The 15,150-nt window shown below is 41.3% G+C and overlaps 1 protein-coding gene across 5 annotated transcripts in view; it reads right to left on the reverse strand.

Moving 5' to 3' along the window:
• Positions 1-15,150, reverse strand: part of WDR7 (WD repeat domain 7) — a 221,697-nt gene that overhangs the window by 95,723 nt on the left and 110,824 nt on the right. The window lies entirely within an intron of this gene.

A 15,150-nucleotide genomic window follows, 5' to 3' on the forward strand; every position in this document is an offset into this window, starting at 1 on the left:
CAAAGGCCTTTTGGTGGTTTCCTCACTCTGAGAAGTGAATTTACAGGGAACCAGGCAAAGGGCCTTTTTGGTAGTGGTGCCCACCCTGTGGAACACCCTCCCATCAGAGTCAAGAAGATAAATAACTATATGACTTTTCAAAGACACCTGAAGGCAGCCCTGTATAGGGAATTTTTTAATGTATTGTGTTTTATTGTAGGATACATATAATAAATTCATCATCATCATTATCATATTGCCCCAGTCACTCTGGGTGGCTCCCAACAAAATATTAAAAACATTTCCCTGGGCAGGGCTGCCTTCAGTCTTTGAAAAGCCAAATAGTTGTTTCACCAAATGAAATATATGGATTTATGTTTTCCTGCACCCTGTTATGGCAGTACATTATAAATGCTGGGACGCATTTATAACAAGAAAGGCTAGACAGTTACCCAACTGGAAAAGTTCCCTCTCCTTTGCATTAAGTTTCACTTTCTAGGTTACACTGGCCTGGGGGTCAAGGTCACAGAAGGGTTGGAGCACACAATCCCTTGCTGCCTTAAAATACTTGCTTTACATGGCTTCTGGGTCTTACTGTAAGTCAAAGATGCAGACCCTAAAGCAGTTTACATTAGTGGATGAAATAATGCAAGAATGCAGTAGGCAAAGGAATATGAACAACGCAGCAATACTAGCAGGCTATCTGAACTGTCTGCACCCCAGGTGAACTTTATAAGAACTGTAACTTTAAGAAAGGATGTTCTAAGCTTGTTCTTCCCCCTTCTACCTCCCAATCACTTTTTCCTTCTGTTTCATGCCATTTAGACTGTACACCAGAAGGCAGGGACTGTACTGGTTTTTGTATGCTGCTTTGGGAGCATTTTCAGCTAAAGAGAAGTGTGGGAAATGCCTTAAAGAAATAATAAATAATTATAAGCATGCAGGGCTGCATTTACAAAATTTTAGAACACTGATTGTTACCTATTTAAGTCATGCTCAGAACAGACTCACTGAAATTAATGGACAAATTAATGGGTCTACTTGTGACTATGGCTCGCATATCACTCATTACTTCAACTGCATTTTGAGATATAGTTATGACTTCTTCAACGTACCAGGAAACAGACTTGTGTATATTATAGCCAATGTACTAAAAGTCTCACTCCTCCCTGCTACACTATGATGTTAAATCTCTTCTGAGAGAAATCAGAGGAGACCACTTGATACTCACAGACAGAATTACAAGGTCTGGAGATTAACAAAGTGAGAATTAATAATAAAAAACGCTCTGCTACGGTATGCCCAAACTGCAGCAAATGAATTCTCTCTCTCTCTCTCTCTCTCTCTCTCAAAAGAAAAGGGGAAAAGAGCACTGGAACCTCTGTTAAGAAAACCGATTCCCAGTTCAGCTCTGGTTCTGATAGTTTTACACCCAAAGGAGTGGGTGGGGGTGATCTTTAACAATGAGAAGGAAAGGAGCTTTGAAAAAAAAATAAAAATCAATAGTCACCTTGTATGGAAAAAGAAAGATGAAAATGGACTCTACGCTAAGTGATACGTAACCATTTTAATCACCTGCAATTTGTATATATAATCACTACCGTTAAACGCAACACAAACCGCAACCGGGGTCTGCCTAGGCAGATCCATTTTTTAATTCGCTTCACTCAGAGCACAATGATCTGGAAGGAAACCACCACACTCCCCTCCCCTCCAGCCCCCACCCCACCCCAAGAAGCATGCTCCATAACAATAGTTCAAAGGAAAGCTCCATTCTGCAGTTGCACTGATTGTTCTGTCAGCTGACCTCTGCAGAAGGGAATTGCTAACCGCTGCCGAGCTCCTTAGCTGACAAATGAATGATCGCAGCTCCATCTATTTTCACTATGGCTGCCTCTAGCCCAGGTGCTCAGACAGAGAGCCCGGTGTGACATCTTAGATCAAGATGAATTGGCACAAACTCCTGATCCAAGATTGTTTTATACCATTTAATTTAGTTTCTTCCCCTGCTCGGATGAGCACAGCTCTGGTTATGGATTTCTATTCTAATGTACTGAAGCAAGCACTGAAAGAAGCCAATGAAGCAGATGCTGGAGCTGGGGGACTGCAGGGATACTGATCAATAGGCAAGGCATTGACCCCAACCACTCAGCCTCTGCAATGGTCACTGTTTAAAGAAAAGAACTGGGGTGGGGGAGAGAAAGCCCCACACATGTGCTGCTTCCAGTAGGAAATTAAACAACAGGGGCACTTGGCAAACTCCCCCCTCAAAAAACAAAAAGGGAGAGAGAGGAGCCCCCTCCTTGGCTCTTCCTTTTGTTTGATTAAAGCAAGCTCAAGTTAACCCTTCGTTTTATCGGGATTCATTTAGGGCCAAACGCTTCTTTCTGGCGAGTTCAGGTTTAGCAAGCAAGCCAACCCTATGTTAAAACCTCAAGAAGCAAGGGGAAAACATATCAACGTGTTGACTGCCTTTTCCAGTTCTGCTCTACGGATGCGTTTCTTTCACAAGCAGCGCCCGTCTGAAAGCACTTTGAGGCTCCTGACCCCCTTTCAAGAGATTTCAATGTTCTGCAGCCAGGCTTAAAAGCTGCAAGCGTTTTAGTGCCAGAAAGAGCAGCGGAAATGGATCAGGACAAAGAGTTTTGGGGAGCTGATTAGCAACCCAGTTTACGTAAACCGAGCTATGTTCACTGGAGGACACTAGATGACATTTTGTTCTGTGTAAGAGATTTAGGTGTGAAACTGGTCCCCCCCCCCCTTTACTGTCTTTTGAGTTATTAGGAGGAACATGCAATTAATGGCAACCCTTCCCAACAAATAAACTGACAGCCAAATGGGAGATTTTAAAATGAAATAATGTCTATAAAAGTTGTCCTCGCTACAAGTTTCATTTGTCTCGTGAAAATTTGGTATTTTCTCACAGCGATGTGCCTCCATTTAATCATGCTAAAGGGTGACACAGAGATCCATTTTCTTGACAGGACGGTTGATCACCCTATCACGGTGAGAAAATTAATAACCTCAAATAGCCCTATGTGGGGGGAAAAGAAGCTATGCTGGGGAAGAAGGTAGGTTTCTGCATTTAAGTTGTAGAGATAGCACACTTTCTATGCACTAAGTAAATGGAAGTGACAGATTTCTTCATTATTTGCAAAACGCACATTTTGACTCCACATTTACAAAGGTTTCCAAGCACACTGACCGAGTACCAAAACCAAAAAGACAACAGCCCTACAGGAAATGGTCGACAACTGTAGCTGTGTATTTTTCATCCCTAATCTGTTTAAATAAAATATAGGTAAAAAAATATCTGAAAAAAAGTTTAAGCTGTTTAAAAGGTTGGAAGATATTGATTACTTCATTTAAAAAGCAGTCAGGGAGTGCAACCAAGAGGTCAGGATAAATTTAGCAGTTTGAAGCACTTTACTAAATAACTCTAAAGATCATGTTAATTGGCTTTGCACAGTCCTAGTGTAAAATTAATTTTATCCTATCTTACAATAAAAGGATTAAAAGACATATTAAGTTCTACAGGTTTAACTGGAACAGGAATCAATGGATTTGAATTAAGGCTAAAGGCTATTTTATGGGAGATGGACTACCCCCAGATACTTTATAACTGCTATTAGGCACATGATGGTACTCTTTTATTGTATTAGGTATTAAAAACTTGGAGGGGTAAATGCCATACCAATTCATTATTATAGAAATATGTCTTGGAATTCTGAGCAGGTGAGTTCTTTGGTTTCAGTCCACAGAATTTACTGATCCTCTGATCCTTTCATAACCCTTGGCACAACTGCAACCCTTACAGTAGTGTCCAAACTTTTTTCAGATTTGATGAAGTGAAGGACCATGAGGGCCGGCCAAAGGGCCAACCAAAGTTGTTGACCTTTTTTTTTTTTTAGGACTGAAGCTGTTGAGCTTTTTTATAATTTTACCCCAAAAATAAACTGCCACTGGGGCCGGATTGAACCGACCGGCAGGCCAGATTAGGCCCCCGAAACGGACATGCCTGCCTTAAGAGATAGACCGGCCTTAAGAGATAGACATGCCTGCCTTAAGAGATAGACCGGCCATATTATTCATGCTCTGATAACATCTTGTTTGGACTACTGTAATGCCTCATATATAGGGCTGCCTATAAAGTGTGCTGAGCAATGGAAAGCCCTTTCTAGAGAGGCTCATTTGGCTCCTCTTAAGCTGAGGCTCCAATACTTTGGCCACCTCATAAGAGAAGACTCCCTGGAAAAGACCCTGATGTTGGGAAAGATGGAGGGCACAAGGAGAAGGGGACGACAGAGGACGAGATGGTTGGACAGTGTTCTCGAAGCTACCAGCATGAGTTTGACCACACTGCGGGAGGCAGTGGAAGACAGGAGGGCCTGGCGTGCTCTGGTCCATGGGGTCACGAAGAGTTGGACACGACTAAACGACTAAACAACAACAACAACAAGTTCTGGTGTAAAGACCATTTGCCAAGTTGACTAGTGTTTTGTCTTTTTACTCTCCTGGCTTGGGCTTTATGCAGCTACCCTTGCTTGCTATGCTTTACTGTTTCAGCATTTTATTCTTGCTGTTTGGTGGTTTTAAGCGATGGTTCTTAACAGTCAACCAAGCTGGGAACACTCTGAATATTCTCTCCACGTTTTAATCCTAGTTAATTTATTTGGTTTCTTCCTATTCCTTGCAAAACTGGATGGACTTTCTGCCGGACCCCATATTTCTGTAAATTGGGGTCAATGTAAGTTTTGGTCCTTTAGAAAAAAATCCTTCTTCAGTCTTGATCCCTCCTTGATACTAGGAAGCATCAGACGAGGCGTTAAATGCAGAAAAGGTGTTGTCAGTGATGCGGTACATTAACTGTAATATTCAGGCATTGCTATTTGTCCTTTAATAATTCATGTAGATGTGGCACCATCTACTGACCTGAGCTATTGGAAGTTTACCGTGTTGTCATCTCTGAGGTGTTAAAATTCCTGTTGTGCCACTTTTGAGGCAGAACTACACTTGGCCATCAGCTATATGTGCCTTGAATGAAGAGCACCAAACAGTACTTATAAAAATTTCAGATGCACCTCAGGATGTGCAAAACCTTGATTGCAACTATGCCTCTCTTTCCCTGCCTCTGCCTCCCTCTCTCTGTGGCACAAACATTTCTGCTTTGCTGCATATCCCGTATTCCACCCACAAAATCTCTTCTGTTGATATTAACTGCCTTAACATATTATATTTGTTCAAGAATTTCCACATGAGCTGAAAGAACTGACACAGCGCATCAAATGTTGAGCACAGTGAAGACTGTTATGCAGTTTAGACTGTGAAGAAATTAAGTAGTAACGAACTTCCGTTTATTTAAAATGTGAAATCCCATGAGTTCTGATCCAATGACAGAACTTCCAGGGTGGCTCACAAAGCAAAGTAAGAGCACCACGGCATAAGAGAAAAGCAGCAATTAAAACGAAATGAAAGAAGTAGAGCAACAAGCAATTTAAGGAAAATGATTTGGTAAAAAGAATAATACAGTGGTACCTCGGCTTACATATGCTTCAGGTTACAGACTCCGCTAACCAAGAAATAGTACCTCGGGTTAAGAACTTTGCTTCAGGATAAGAACAGAAATCGCGCGGCAGTGGCGCGGCAGCAGCAGGAGGCCCCATTAGCTAAAGTGGTGCTTCAGGTTAAGAACAGTTTCAGGTTAAGAACGGACCTCAAGAACAAATTAAGGTACCAACAAATTAACCCGAGGTACCACTGTACGGGGTTCAAATCCCTGTGACGGGGTGAGCTCCCATTGCTCGGTTCCTGCTCCTGCCAACCTAGCAGTTTGAAAGCACGTCGAAGTGCAAGTAGATAAAGAGGTACCGCTCCAGCGGGAAGGTAAATGGCGTTTCCATGCGCTGCTCTGGTTTGCCAGAAGCGGCTTAGTCATGCTGGCCACATGACCCGGAAGCTATACACCGGCTCCCTTGGCCAATAAAGCAAGATGAGCACCGCAACCCCAGAGTCGGTCACGACTGGACCTAATGGTCAGGGGTCCCTTTACCTTTATCACTGTACTACCTTAACGTTTATCCAGCACATGTGAATGTACACACTCCTTACAACAACCTTATAAGGTAGATGAGTATTATTATCATCATCATCTTGTCGTTGTTGGCATCCGTCTCAAGAGAGAATGGAGTGCACCTCTGAGGGTGAAGTCACCTCTGAGGGTGAAGGTAGCAGCACTTAAGTGACCTCCCTAGTGTGCAAGCCTGGAAATGGAGGTCCTGGGCTGCCCAGTTGACAAGACCTCCCTCTTGGCCATGCTGAAATGGTCAAAAGGAAAGCAGAGAAATAAGTTTGTCACCAGCTGAGTTGCTGGAAGGAGGCATACAAGGTGCCATCCTACGGACTCTACTCCGGATTTGTGTAGGGTTTACTCCTTAATGTATTCTTCTCCTGAAGATGTCCCACAAGACAGCGGATGTTTAGGATCAGAGTTTTCCTTTTCCTAATGCATTCATTGATGTTTGCTGGAGTTCACCCTTTACTGGAGTATTATGATTAGCATCGTGTCTGATCACCATCCGTTTTTAAAATTTTAAAACAAACTTTAAGCTGAGCTGACAGCAAGCACACTTCTGTTCTCAAATTTTATGGGGCTTAAAATTCATTCTCTACCTTCTTGCCCCCTAAAGAGTTTCCCTGGGCACGACTTGTCCTGTTCCTAAACTTTGACTACAAAAGCTGTCGACTTCCAACTGGGCATAATAAATCTCCCACATCAGGAGTTGCAATGTTCGCAAAGATTCCATGTGAGCATTGAAGTCAATAGCTAGAAGGGGCTAACAAGAAATTGGTAGCTAATTTTAATATAATTCACACAGAATACTTAATTAAGAAAAATACCATAAATTATATATGTGTTATTCTTATAGCACTAAAGTTGCGTGAGCTTTTATAAAGCAACAAACTGACAAGTCCCCAAGGAATTTACAGTCTAAAATTCAACATAGGGGAAACAACAGCAAACAGGGGGAGAATATGCACATATGCAGGGTTACAGTTTAGTAGGAAATGTAGACTCAAAGGCTGCGCTAAATATTTATTAAATAACCATATATGGTAGAAAGGATTGTAATGTTTTTACTTTCCCCTTTCATATGAAATTTTAAATATTTGTGTAATTCGCTCAGAGATCTTGGGATAGAGCAGAATATGCAACAGATAAATATGGGATCAAAACCATTTGCTCTTGGATGCAGTCAAAGAACAGTTGACCTCATCTGTTCCTTTTAATCACAGCACACAACAACACAGCACTGCCTTGCTTTAAACAAAGTTCAACATTCAAAGCTAAAAATTTGCTTCCATTTTTCAAGCAGCTGGAACCAAATGTTTTCATAGTAGCTTACGAGTAATCGCAAGGATTAAGGTGCTGATTTTCTGCTGCATAGTTGGTGCTATTCTAAGCCAATGGCGTGTTTAAATCCACACCAATGAAATCAATACAGCACTGTTCTCTTCAAGGTGAGACCAAATAAACCTGTCTGAAGCTCTGAGAAATAGGCTTTGCAGCACACTTTGAGTGCTAAGTGCCTTTCAGTCCAGAGATCTGTCATTAAATAATCATTAGCCATCATTCATTCTTCCTAAAAAGCTTAACATCTAAACTTGTTCAGCATCCACTAAAGTATTAGTATAGACTACCAAGTATTCATTAGCTCGTAGGGATGTGGATACACTTAACTTTAACAATGTACTGACATGCTATGGCACAAAGTGGAACAAGAGAGCCTAGTGCACAATGCTTCTCGCTTATTGCTTTCAAGTTCCTTCAAATTGCTGTCATTACATGGAAGGGTTAAAAGAGCCAGCAAGCTTCCCCCCCCCCTTTTTCCTTCCTTCCTTCCTTCCTTCATTTTTATTTTTTTGCTCACAGACATTCTTGTCAAGTTATAAAACTGCAAGTACGTCTACGGCTCTGCCATTTTGCATCCTGCCTTATGGAGCTGGAGGGTTGTTGTTGTTTTTCAAACCTTTCCTGGTCGGGGTTTTTCATTCATCTTTGGCGACAGGAGCAACATTTTCATAATTAATTAACATTTATCTGCACTGCTGTAAAGGCAGTCACCTGTGCCACGTTCCTTGCCGTGGGAGCAGACTTCTACACCTCTGGAAATTCATTGTAATTCACACAAAAAATAATCTAAGCATACTTCCGTTCCTAATTTCAATATATTGCGATTGCGGGATCCAGTCTTCGCACGATGCAGTGAACTCGACCAACATATAAATGTTATTGACACCACTACAGCCAATGGAGACAGCAGGCTTCTTATTCATTTTCTAGACACATACCTAATAATTTTATAGAAGTCTGGCTGTGCATAAGTGATAGAGTATTCACTTTTGAAAAGAAACATAACATGAATACTTGGTGGTCATATACAGTATCACAGCTAGCTAGTGTAGATTTAAATGTGCCTAAATCTGTACAACAGCATCAGACGGCGGGGTAATAGGGAATTTATATAGCTTTCTATAATTCTTGTTAATGTATTACTGCCTATTAAAAACTGCTAAGATTTTGCAGTATTGGTTGCTGATTTGTAAGGAAAGTGTTCATTCATACTAGTATAAATATAAAACAGATTTGATTATTTATTATCTTCTTTATAATATGCTAACAGGATTAAATTAATTACTATGACATGCTGAGGAAGGTGGGGGGGGGGAAGAGGCAGTATGAAAAAAAATCCAGCTCTGGTTGATTAAAGGGATCATCTATCAGCTCCGTACAAAACTGCAGAGAATCCATTTTGTCCTGAACTATTCCTCACTGCTCTTGCTGTATGTTAGGGAAATAGTTGCCTTCAACCATTTTAGATTTCCTGTTCTCCGATACAGTGAAATGTTTGGTTCGCAAGGTAGAAAAAAGTCCTCAGATCAAGAAAAATGCATCACAGCCAATCTGTGTCAGTATATACACCTTAAATATATGTGAAGCTTTGTGAAAAATAAGGACATGAACTTAACATTTATGCAAGAAGAGAATAAAGAATTTGATTATAGCCTTCAACTCAAAAATTGTCTTAATCTTCAGTATGAGAGAGTGACTCACATTTTTGCCTCTGAACTGAGCTAATTGCAATGAATTAAAATTTCATTTATGCAGTGAAACAGGACATGTTCAGATCCACAAGTCTGCTCTATTATTTGTTGCTTTGCCTGCTGATGCACAGGCACAGGTAAAAACAGTAGAATAAAATAATTGCAATTTAAAAAATATTCAACCCTCCTAAAAATTAAATATTTCAAGCTCATCAGTTACCTTGCTAGATGCTGATGGCCAGCTTACAATGAGACAAAAATCAAAGTACATTTGAAAATATTTTTCCAAATGACTCCTGCTTTTAAAGATATGCTAGATTACAAAAAAAAACCCTGATCAATAAATGCAATTCATTCTGGAGTATCAAACCTCACTGGGCATTGGTAAAACTTCAATAAAACCAGTATTCTGGATTTTACATTTTGAAACATGATTACTATTTTATTGAAAAGTATAAGAGTAACAAACTATTTTAAATTGCAATCATTTTGAAACCGAGTTGCAACTTATCCTGATTCTTTATGAAGAGACCAGATTCTTATTGGAAATCAATGAGAAGGCAGGTAAAATTAGATAGCCATGATTTGCCAGGAAATCAATAAGAGATAGAGCAATATCAGAAACTAAAAATGGAATGTCTTACAGAAACTGAAAATATATTTCCCCCACAATGTTTTTCCCAAAGATCTGGCTGTTAAAAAAAATTAAATGCCACAAAATAACAAAGATCATGTAAACATTACATTCAGTTGCCTTTCTGTTATAAAAAAAATAAATAAACCTTCCATGCCTCATTTCTTTCTGTTTCCATGTAATGCCTGAAAACGATTCATTAAATCCTTTTGAAAGAAAAATTATATTACAAAAGGTTTAAACAGGATGCTATGCCAAAACAAAGGTGTGCCTACATTTTAACAGCACTTTTAAGAATGCTTCTATAAAAAGAAAATGGTAAAAGAGGCAATACCCAACACAGATAAGAAATGTTGCACAGCACAATTTTATCCCACAAAGCCACCAGCATAACAGAATAGCAGTGGCAAATAACAGTAGCAACAGGAGGCTTTAGCAGGAATAATTGCACAGATACAATTAACAAGGCTTTGGGAAGTGGGAACTTGTGAGGTATTTAGATCCTTTCTGCTGTAATGTGCATTGAAAGAGTTGGAAAACAGCACGATTACAGATGACAGAATCAGCAGCGCAACTTCCTGAAGGATTAGGAGGCAGGGCTCAGAGCCTCATTGGTATTCCTTGAGCCTATTATTATTCAGGTGAGTTCTGAATATGTAACAAGTGCAGACACAATGCTGGATTTTCCCTCCTGCGTAATTCTGAAGCTTCAACCGTTTGCAATTTTGCAGCGCATCATTCAGTAAATATTGAAACAGCTGTCTAAAACCACGGTTCTACAAAGTATGAGGCAAGCCTCGTGAAGGGAAGAGAGAGTGCTGCTAGGTAAAATATGCCCACAGACAAGCAATATATAGGAGGAAAAAAATGAGAAATATGAATATGAATTAAAACACACTAGAGGTCTGGTTTTCACATAATGCAAAGCCATGGCTCAATAGTAATTTATTTTAAGCATTTATATGTCGCCTTTCCATATAAAAATTCCTCCAAGACTACTTACATATTAAAATAATATTACGTCAACTGTAATTGAACAGCACGGTTTCCCAACGTTTCTTAGTCTGGGGGCACATTCAGAAAAATGAAGAAACTGTCACGGCAACACAAAATACCCATTTTATGGAATAAAAATTGGTGACGATCACACCCACCCAAACACCTTCACGCCCTTCCATAAAGGAATAAAACACAGACAAAAGAGGAGACACCCCTCAAAAAACAACCCCTCTAAGAAAAGTCAAACCCCCTCAATTTTTGAAAATACGAACCCGGCAGGGCCTGGGTACCTTAGCAGACACTAAGGGGGTTATCTGTGGGTGCCATATTGCCCATAGACACCCACACTGGCCCTCCCTTGCTTAGGGTTATGCGTGAAACCCGCTCAGCATTGTTTCCTAGCTACATGATCCAAAACTATGGTTTGTAGTCAGTTTACAAACTTTAGTTTAACTATGGCTTTGTGTGAGATGGAAGACGGAGCTCAAATATGGATGGTCTGGCCACTTCACCCCATATGTTTCACCAAGATACAAAGACACAAGACAAGAGTAGCTGGAAAAGAAACCAAACACTTGGGAAACAAGCCATAGTTGGCTCATTTGTGGGCAGGGCCATCCCAGGTGTGTGCACATTTAAGAGTCTACCAGCACTGCCTTCCTAAAGTTGCAGCAAAATAAAAATGCAAGCTGAGGTGGGAGGTAAAACAACAACAAAAGATAAATTGTGAGCAGAGGTAGTGGGTAGAGAAACTCAACTGGGGGATGCAGGGAGTATGATTTGCTCCAGGCCACACACTTTCTAGGGAATAGCCCGGTCTGTGGAGAAACCTATGGTTGGTTTGTTAAACAAACCATGACTTGTGTTTAAGTGCTAACCTGGCCATGGTGGCATACAGATGCCACTGACGACCAATGGTTCACAGGATTAGCCTAATGCAAAAGGGTGAGTAACATTAGACATGTGACTGTAGAAGTATGATTTTATGAGTCACTGTGCCGGTACAACACAGAGGGAAGCTAGGTTTGATCCAAAAGTTCCCTTCTTCCAGTGGAAGGAATTTTCTTCCATTGAAGAAAGGAAACCTTTGGATATGAACCACTTTTTTAAACCCCCAAACCTCTTTAGGCAGCTAACAAACAGCGCATGGTGGTGTGTACAAAACTAAAATCACCATGAAAATATACAGTAAAAATATTAGAACAGTTGTAAAAGGACAAAACGAAACAAATCGTTGTATTATACAAAAAGGGCTCAGCTTAATAATCGCAGAACATCAGGGCAGTGAGGGGAGGGGGATATGGGTCTTAAAAAGACCTCTCAAGCAAGCAAATGATGGCACTTCCAGTACAGTAGGGAGAAGAACTGTCCAAAGCATGGAGCAACAGCAGAAAATGCCACGTTTTTAAAAAGAAATAATCACTATATGATGGGTCTATAACATGTGGTGCTGCTGACAACATCTCAGCAATCTATCAGGTCTATGTAGGGACAGGTAGTCTTTCGGATAAGCCACAGGATCATACCAAAGGCCCATGTAGCCCAGCGCTCTGTTCTTGGAGTGCACATGGGAAGGTTTTTGTAATCAGATGCTCATGGGATGCCCATAAGCGGCACCTTAGCGCAACACTCTCTACGCCTGTGCTTCCAAGCAACTGAAATGCAGAGGCTCTGCATGGTTCATAAGTGGGTGGAGGGAGAGACATGGTGAGGACCCAAAAGAAGCATGTCCATATTACACAATCCCTCATCGTACAATAAGTAGGATTGCAACAACACTGCCTGCATGGTGAAATATTGCAATCACAGAAGGGTTTTAAGTGAGCAACATGCAAACTAGAAACATCTCAAGTGCAAATAGACCCAAAAAGAGGAGAACAAGTGACATGGTATAATAACATCTTGACACTGGCACCCAAGTAGATTCACATCACTGATCCCACACATATTTAAACAAGCAAACATTCACATACACAAACACACGAGGAAGGTATTAGGAAGCACCGTGACACTGTGAACATCATGGCATTGCAAACGGGTGTTTGCCAACTGGGTACAGGATTAGCATGCTCTTGGGCAGAATTTGCTTTGCAGTAGCTTCATAGGACAGATTTCTCAAGCCCTTCCGCAGCACTAGGGGCTCCATAAGGACCACACCCACATTTCTATAGGTTCCACTTGTAATGCATTAGTGTGAAGTGGAAAAAAGAAAGAAAAACCTTCCAGCTCTTTCTCTGTATCCTGCTTTCTAAGTCACACAATCACTTAACTAATTTCGTACAGTTTACGTGGCATATTCGGTGTACGATGTGCTTTAGAAACAGGGTCTAACCAAGAGGGATGCGGACAGGGGGGTTTCTATTTCAAAGGGAGAGAATGTATAACCACAGAGATCTGCCAATGTTCATTTAAATACCACTGGTTGCCATGGCAGCACAAAACACTAAATGGTGGCGGACTGTGCTTATCACTTTCTCCCCCTAACAGTGTATGCATGTATAGCTTATTCTTTATGGGCAATTCTTAATACATCACATTGTATTTGACAGTTGTATTATGCAGTTCAATCTGCTAGTTTTTATTCACAACGCCTTGACATATTCCAGGGTGGAACAGTCTAACCTTTAACCTCCTTCCACAAAAGGGAACTGCTGCTGCTACTACTACTACTACTACTACTACTACTACTAATAATAATAATGTCAGGGAACTGCCATCAGTGCCGGAGGGAGAGAGCAAGATCCAGAGGGATTCCAGAGAGCGTCCCGGGATTGGGAGAGGCAGCCCATCTTCTGGGGAAGAGAATCAGCGTAGCACCAGTGGAGAAGGGGGGCAGATGGGGGAAGTGGCAAGGCGGTCCCATGACTCCTTGCCGGGGACCAGCGGGGAGAGTAGAGGTCCTCTGCTGCCTACGCCCTCCTTGCGCAGAAGGCTTCCGCGCAGAGAGAGTAGGAGGAGACTAGGCGTCAAAGAACATCATTGCTGGAAGAAGTTTAAGAAACGCCCACTGACGGATTCTGCCAGCGATTGAGACAGCCACGGGTGAGTGGCTGTCCGGACAGAAAAGGTTCACTCAGGCAACCCAGCCAGGTGTTTGCACCGGCTTACGCACGAGCAACCCCTAGAACCATTACAAATAATAATAATAATAGTTGTTGTTGTTTTAGATACCACCATTTATCCAAAGATCCTAGGGCAGTGTACAACACTAAGAACATAATTTACACAGCATAATAATAAAAACATAATACAGAGCACAATAATACACAATAATCATAATAAAATGATCATAGCAACAGTGCCCTACCCTCAGTTAACAGGTCATAGATTTAACATTTAACAAGCCATAGATTACAGTGGTGCCTCGCAAGACGAAAAGAATCCGTTCCGGGAGTCTTTTCGTCTTGTGGTTTTTTCGTCTTGCGAAGCAAGCCCATTGACGGAGTAGCGCTATTAGCGCTATTGGCTAAAAAAGGGCTAAAAATGGCTTTTTTAGGGGGGGTAGCGGTTTTGCTGCTAAAATGCTTTTAGCAGCTTAGCGATTCAGAATAAGGGGTTTTGGAGCAAAAAAAAAAAAATTCGCTTTTTTTTTCGTCATTTTTCGTCTTGCGAAGCAAGCCCATAGGGAAATTCGTCTTGCGAAGCGCCTCTGCAGACAGAAAACCCTTTCGTCTTGCGGGTTTTCCGTCTTGCGAGGCATTCGTCTTGCGGGGCACCACTGTATTTAATAGCCAAAGGCCTGGGTAATGAGGAATGTTTCCACCTGGTGCCTAAAGACATGTACTGATGGTGGCCAGGCGATCCTCTCTGGGGAGAACATTCCACAGATGGAGAGCCACCACAGAAAAGGCCCCTTCTCATGTTGCCACCCTCCGAACCTTCTCACAACTGACAAAGAGCCAATTCTATTTTTCTGTCTCTCATGTCAAAGCAAGTATGAATCAGTTCTGTGTCCTGGTTAGAGCCTTGGACTAGGACCTGGAAGACCAAGGGGCAGCTATAAAGCACACTGGGTGGGCCAGACAGGGTTGTTGTGAGGATAAAATGGAGGCGGAGAGAACCATGTACGCCACACAGAAATAAGTAGAAAAAGAAAGAGTCTGTGGATGCTCCACGATAATGGGATTCACTTCTTGCAAGCATCTATCAAAGGCAGGTGACCATTTTAATATTTTGATTCATGTTGGGGGCTTTATCTCAGAGGGTGGCAACTGGTGCTTGTCCCATAGAACTTTACATTATACTTTGATTTTTAATCTGCCTGCCCTAAATTATCAAGAAAGGGTTAAGCACTAAATTTAAAACCATAAATTCTCCATTACACTACACTCAAGCAGCCAAGACAAGAACTGGGTGGTATTCAACCGATTATTATTCAACCTGATTATCATCTTCCAAAGCAGCCACTCTATTCCAAACTTAAAAATGGAAAGCAT

The sequence above is a fragment of the Podarcis tiliguerta genome, assembly GCF_965153285.1.
Source record: "Podarcis tiliguerta genome assembly, chromosome: 11".
In the NCBI taxonomy this organism is placed as follows: domain Eukaryota; kingdom Metazoa; phylum Chordata; class Lepidosauria; order Squamata; family Lacertidae; genus Podarcis; species Podarcis tiliguerta.